This window comes from Hyla sarda, chromosome 5 (genome assembly GCF_029499605.1).
Source record: "Hyla sarda isolate aHylSar1 chromosome 5, aHylSar1.hap1, whole genome shotgun sequence".
NCBI lineage: Eukaryota > Metazoa > Chordata > Amphibia > Anura > Hylidae > Hyla > Hyla sarda.
The window spans coordinates 186105061-186112452 of NC_079193.1; positions in this window are offsets into that span (position 1 = coordinate 186105061).

Consider the following 7392-nt stretch of genomic DNA (forward strand, 5'->3'; position numbering starts at 1 on the left):
CCCTGATCTGAGGAAGGGAGGGCTCCTCCCGAAATGCGTAATCCTGTCTTATTATTTAACCCCTTGCCGCAGAACGCCGAGTTAATATGGCGCTGCCGCACGGGAGGGTTATGAAGCGAGCTCAGGAGCCGAGCTCGCATCATACCCGCAGCATCCAGGTCCCATAGCTAATGCCGGCAGCACAGTCGGGCTGATCGGGACATTGCGATAAAGGTTTTTAGGTGCAAAATTGAAAGGGTTATGATTTTTAAAAGGTAAGGAGGAAAAAACGAAAGTGGAAAAACGCTATATCCTTAAGGGGTTAAACTACCTCTGGCATCCGCCTCATTCACCCATAAGTTTTTTTTTCTGGCATTTTATTGGAAACCTGACGATGCATACAGTGGGGATCAAAAGTTTGGGCACCCCAGGTAAAAATGTGTATTAATGTGCATAAAGAAGCCAAGGAAAGATGGAAAAATCTCCAAAATTCATCAAATTACAGATTAGACATTCTTATCATATGTCAACAAAAGTTAGATTTTATTTCCATCATTTACACTTTAAAGTAACAGAAAATAAAAAAATGGCATCTGCAAAAGTTTGGGCACCCTGCAGAATTTATAGCATGCACTGCCTCCCTTTGCAAAGCTGAGACCTGCCAGTGTCATGGATTGTTCTCAATTATCATCTGGGAAGACCAGGTGATGTCAATCTCAAAGGTTTTAAATGCCCAGACTCATCTGACCTTGCCCCAACAATCAGCACCATGGGTTCTTCTAAGCAGTTGTCTAGAAATCTGAAAATAGTTGATGCTCACAAAGCTGGAGAAGGCTATAAAAAGATAGCAAAACATTTTCAGATGTCAATATGCTCTGTTCGGAATGTAATTAAGAAGTGGCAGTCATCAGGAACAGTGGTAGTTAAAGCAAGATCTGGAAGACCAAGAAAATATCAGACAGAACAGCTCGCAGGATTGTGAGAAAAACAATTCAAAACCCTTGTTTGACTGCACAATCCTTCCAGAAAGATTTATAGTGGTACACTATTCCACTATAAAGAAATACTTGGTCTTCATGGAAGAGTCCTCAGAAGAAAACCTCTTCTACGTCCTCACCACAAAAATCAATGTTTGAACTTTGCAAATGAACATATAGACAAGCCTGATGCACTTTGGAAACAAGTTCTGTGGACCGATGAGGTTAAAATTGAACTTTTTGGCCGGAATGAGCAAAGGTACATTTGAAGAAGGGGAACAGAATTTAATGAAAAGAACCTCTGTCCAACTGTTAAGTATGGGGGTGGATCAATCATGCTTTGGGCTTGTATTGCAGCCAGTGGCACAGGGAACATCTCACAAGTAGAAGGAAAAATAGATTCAATAAAATTTCAGCAAATTTTGGATGCTAACTTGATGCCATCTGTGAAAAAGCTGAAGTTAAAGAGAGGATGGCTTCTACACATGGATAATGATCCTAAACACACCTTGAAATCCTCGGGGGATTACATCAAGAGGCGTAAACTGAAGGTTTCGCCATGGCCTTCACAATCTCCTGACCTAAACATATTTGAAAATCTATGGATAGACCTTAAAAGAGCAGTGCGTGACAGACCAGAAATCTCAAAGAACTGGAAGACTTTTGTAAGGAAGAATGGGCAAAGATACCTCAAACAAGAGTTGAAAGACTCTTGGCTGGCTACAAAAAGCGTTTACAAGCTGTGATACTTGCCAAAGGGGGCAGCATAAGATATTAACTCTGCAGGGTGCCCAAACTTTTGCAGAAGCCATTTTTTTGTTTTTTGTTATTTTGAAAGTGTAAATGATGGAAATAAAATCTTACTTTTGTTGACATATTATGAGAATGTCTAATCTGTAATTTGATGCCTTTTGGACATTTTTCCATCTTTCTTTGGCTTCTTTATGCACATTAATACAAATTTTTACCTGGGGTGCCCAAACTTTTGATCCCCACTGTACATAGGGGTATGATGTCTGATTGTGGAGGGTCCGGCTGACATGACACTATGCCCCTTCTATTCATGTCTATGGGAGGGGGCATGACGAGCGACCACAGCTGTCACCCCCCCTTCGATAGACATTAATGAAGGGGGCATGGTGTGACATCACAACCACGGCCACCAAAAGCCAGCATTATGAACATATCTTAAATAATTAGAGGATGTTTCTGGTCCCATCCGCTCCACTCAGTGGAAACTATCCGGCAAATAAATCAAATTTGTTAAATAATAATAGATAGGGACTAAAATACACCAAAAAGTAAAAGTGAACTCATCACCATTAAAATATCTCAAATGACAGGCTATTTAATATCTGAGCTATTCCTACTCAGAATAAACAATGCCATCAAATAGGTCCAATCTCGGACTATAGATAATGGGCACACATATATGTCAGTTCCTATTGGGACAGGTAAATTCCAACGCTCGCACCTTCAACGCGTTTCAATTGGTCTGTCACGACCAATGTCATCAGGATGGCAAAGAGCTGTACTGGAAAGTTTACAAGTAAATAGACTTAAATTGTGTCCTGTAGATACAGGGAGACATTTATCATTAAAGGTGTACCCTACTCTTTTTTTAACGGTCTTTTTTCATTCTAACTTTTTGCTTAGCAGCGTGTAATTTATCATCTGTGTCTACCTTAGATAATGAATTCCCCGCGGCTGTGCATGTTTGTTTGTTTTGCGCAGGGTAGAGAGGTTTTGTACGTGTGCTTTTGTTATACGTACTTTTGCGCCTAGAAATCGGGATTAGCGCAATATTTTGCGACTTATTACAAATGTTGCATATGATAAATAAGGGTGCAGAGCTGTCTAAACCAGAAAACGGTGTACTGCTACACAAACGCTAGGAAACTTCTATTCAAAAAGTCGCATATAAGTTGCTAAATTTACATGACTGTGACATTCAAGCACCAAGGATAGACGGAAAAAAACGTCTATATTGAATGATAAATGTCCCCCACAGTGAATAAAGTATGCCATAAAGCTTATGGCATACTTTATTCACTGTATCTACAGAACACAATTTAAAGGGGTACTCCGGTGAAAACCTTTTTTCTTTTAAATCAACTGGCTCCGGAAAGTTAAACAGATTTTTACATTACTTCTATTAAAAAATCTTAATCCTTCCTATACTTATTAGCTGCTGAATACTACAGAGGAAATTTTTTTCTTTTTGGAATGCTCTCTGATGACATCACGAGCACAGTGCTCTCTGCTGATGTTATTATAATAATAATAAGTCTTTATTTATTTATTGTTGTCCTTAGTGGAATTTGAACACAAGGCCACAGCACTGCAAGGCAGCAGTGCTGACCACTAAGCCACCATGCTGCCCTTAGCATACATCTGCTATGCACGGTTGCTAAAATGGACAGAGATGTCAGCAGAGAGCACTGTGCTCGTGATGTCATCAGTGTTCCAAAAAGAAAGGAATTTCCTCTGTAGCATTCAGCAGCTAATAAGTACTGGAAGGATTGAGATTTTTTTAATAGAAGTAATTTACAAATATGTTTAACTTTCTGGCACCAGTTGATTTAAAAGAAAAAAAAGTCTATTTACTTGTATTTACTTGTAAACTTTCCAGTACGGCTCTTTGCCATCCTGATGGACCTATTTGATGGACATTGTTTATTCTGAGTAGGAATAGCTCAGATATTAAATAGCCGGTCATTTGAGATGTTTTAATAGTGATGAGTTCACTTTTTCTTTTTTGTGTATTTTAGTAAATACTTATTAAAAGCTATATTTTAGACACTATCTATTTTTATTTAGCATTATGAACATACATGTTGCTGGGTGCCAGCTGGAAGATCGCGGGGGTCCCAGAGGCCTGAGCCCCGGCAATCAGACATCGTACCTCCTATCTTTTGGATAGGGGGTAAGATGTCTAGTGGCAGAGTACCCCTTTAAAAGGAATGGGAAATATAAAAAAGGACTTATACTTCTCCTTCCTTCATCCACTCCTGACATTGGCTCAAAAACTGCTGTTTTCCCAAAAATGCCAGAAAAAAACCTGAGTGGAAACCTAGCCCAAGGGCAACGGATTGAAGAGAGTTCTAAGGGAGTATGAGTATGGCATAGATTGCTGATTTAAGACCATAAATGGATGAAGCCCGTTTCAATAATATTTCAACGGACATTGGAGTGAGAAGAAAGAATCAGGCGCCTCTATTCCCATATGTTGTTGAATAAATTAAAAGAAGGTATACACTTCTGCAAGAAGAGAAAATATGTTGCTAAGGGATTGGACGGGTAAAAGAGTGTGTTTTATTGAATCCATAATGTCTGCAAGATGAAATTGTTTAGTATTTATTTACCCAAGGGGTTATTCCCATCACATCACTGCTGTGAAGAATAAGGAGATTAAATAAGAATCATGGGAAAAAAGATTTGAAAGCATGTAGTGAATATGGGGCCCAGCATGTTTCTTTAGTGTTCCCACACAGTATTATGCCCCCTTTAGTGCCCCCACACAGTATTATGCCCCCCAAGTGCCTCAAGACACATCTCCCCACTACACACAAAAAATATGTATACCGTATTTTCCGGTGTATAAGACGACCCCCAACTTTTACAGCTAAAATATAGAGTTTGGGATATACTCGCCGTATAAGACTACCCCTCTACCGCGATGTACGGTACCTTACCAGTAATTGGCTGGTTGTTGTATACAAAGCCTGCTTGGATTGGTCAGCTCTCCCTGCCTGCCCATCCCTCCCTGTCTCCAAGACTATGAGAGTGGTACATGCCTCTTTCATCCGTCTGGCCCGCCCCTGTATCCAATACCGTACCTCTGAAAGGCAGAGAAAGAGGTACAGTGACCCACCGACCTATGATGTCCCCGACATATGATCAAATCGACATACGATGGCCTCTCAGAGGCCATCGCATGTCGATGTCAGCATCGACATACAATGCTTTTTTATGTCGGGGCCATCGCATTAAGTGCTATCCACCAGCGCAAAATGCTTAAGCTGCTGCCGGATAGCAGCTTAATGTTCCCCGTGTGGTGCGGTAAGTATTACTTACCCCTCCACGATTACCCCTCCGGGTCCAGCGCTGGTCTTCCGGTGTCTTCTCGGCCCTCTCCGATGACGTCAATACGCTGCTGCACACGTCATCCAATAGGAATGGCGTATGCAGTGGCGTAATAATGTCGCTACGCAGGCCCAGTAAGGCCTTGCGGAAGACAGCGGAGGACCGGAGAAGACAGCAGAGGACCGGAGAAGACAGAGGAGGACCGGAGATGACCAGGAGAGCCCAGCGGAGGCCCGGGGTCACCATCGGGAGCGGCGGGGACACCATCGGGAGCGGCGGGGACAGGTGAATACAGCTTCCAATACTTTACATTGCATGAATCCCTCAACATACGATGGATTCGACAAACGATGGCTCGTTTGGAATGAATTACCATCGTATGTTGAGGGACCACTGTACAGTAATAGGATATATACAAGGGCGGGCCGGACGGGTGAAAGATGCGTGTTTTACTGGGCACAGTGCCGCTCTCTCTCCAGGGGCAGATCCAGAGTCTAATCTTGGGAGGGGCACTATCAGAGTATCGTGCGGTGGTCGACATGCCCCCTCCCAAAGACTTGCATTGAGGGGGAGCTGTGAGATGTCATAAGAGGCCTGGCTGTGACGTCACAACCCCCGCAGCCCGCACCCAGAGTTAGGAACAAAATGTTCAAAACACTGGGGCAATGAAGTACCCCTTTACGTACGCAGCATAGTTCCCCCACTCTAGGTTGTCAGCATAGTTCCCTCCACATTATGTTGTCAGCATAGTTCCCCCCACATTAGGTTGTCAGCATAGTTCCCCCCCACATTAGGTTGTCAGCATAGTTCACCCCACACATTAGGCTGTCAGCATAGTTCCCCCCCACATTAGGTTGTCAGCATAGTTCCCCCCACATTAGGTTGGCATTATAGTTCCCCTCACATTAGGTTGTCAGCATAGTTCCCCCACATTAGGTTGTCAGCATAGTTCCCCCCACATTAGGTTGGCAGTACAGTTCCCCCCCCCCCACATTAGGTTGTCAGTATAGTTCCCCCTAGATTAGGTTGGCAGTATAGTTCCCCCACATAACGTTGGCAGTATAGTTCCCCCCCACATTAGGATGGCAGTATATTTCCCCACACATTAGGCTGGCAGTATAGTTCCCCTCCTCATTTGGTAGGCAGTATGTTCCCCCACATTAGATTGGCAGTATAGTTTCCCCCACGTTAGGTTGGCAATATAGTTCACCCACATTAGGTTGGCAGTATAGTTCTCCCGCAGACATACAGCCTTAAGCCATATACAGTGTATAACTGGAGGCTGTATGTCTGTGTACTGCCCCACTTCAGTGCTCCAACCACCGCACCTCCGGTCAAGGGTCATGATCTACTGCTATGGCCCCGGATCAGAGGTGCATGCTGCTGGTAACTGCGTTCCGCTAGTAGATGACGATAACTTGCCATGCGCTTCCTCGCTGCTCCGCTCTGCTGTTTCTATGGGCGCACACACGGGACGTCAGTAATGTCCCTGCGTGCGCTACCTCCCGTTTGCCCCTGCATTTTTAAAGTTAACGTAGGGCAGCAGAAAGGTAACTTGTGTCCCGAAAAGATCACACAGGGTTGTCCCAAATGTGACGGGGGAAATAATTCTGGGGGGGCAACGGGGCGGGTGCTGCAGTCGGCCGGGACGCTCGAGGTATGGATAGAGATAGAGCGGGGCGCCCAAGGTGTGAATAGAGAAAGACTCTCTCTATCCACACCCTGGGCACCCAGTTCTGTCTCTATCCATACCCCGGGCCTCCCGATCGACTGCAGCACCCACCCTATAAGACGACACCCGGTGTATAAGACGACCCTCAACTTTTGAGAACATTTTCCTGGGTTAAAAAATCTTCTTATACGCCTGAAAATATGTTACATATACAGTAAAGGCCGTAAATGTTGGCAAACTTGAAATTTTTCAAGAAAATTAAGTGTTTTTCACAGAAAAGGAGTGCAGTAACACATGTTTTGCTATACACATGTTCATTCCCTTTGTGTGTATTGGAACTAAACCAAAAAAGGGAGGAAAAAAAGCAAATTAGACATAATGTCACACCAAACTCCAAAAATGGGCTGGACAAAATTATTGGCACCCTTTCAAAATTATGGAAAAATAAGATTTTTTTAAGCATGTGATGCTCCTTTAAACTCACCTGGAGCAAGTAACAGGTGTGGGCAATATAAAAATCACACCTGAAAGCAGATATAAAGGAGAGAAGTTCACTTAGTCTTTCCATTGTATGTCTGTGTGTGCCCCACTAAGCATGGACAACAGAAAGAGGAGAAGAGAACTGTCTGAGGATATCAACAATCTCAAGGTTACAAATCCATCTCCAGAGATCTAGAT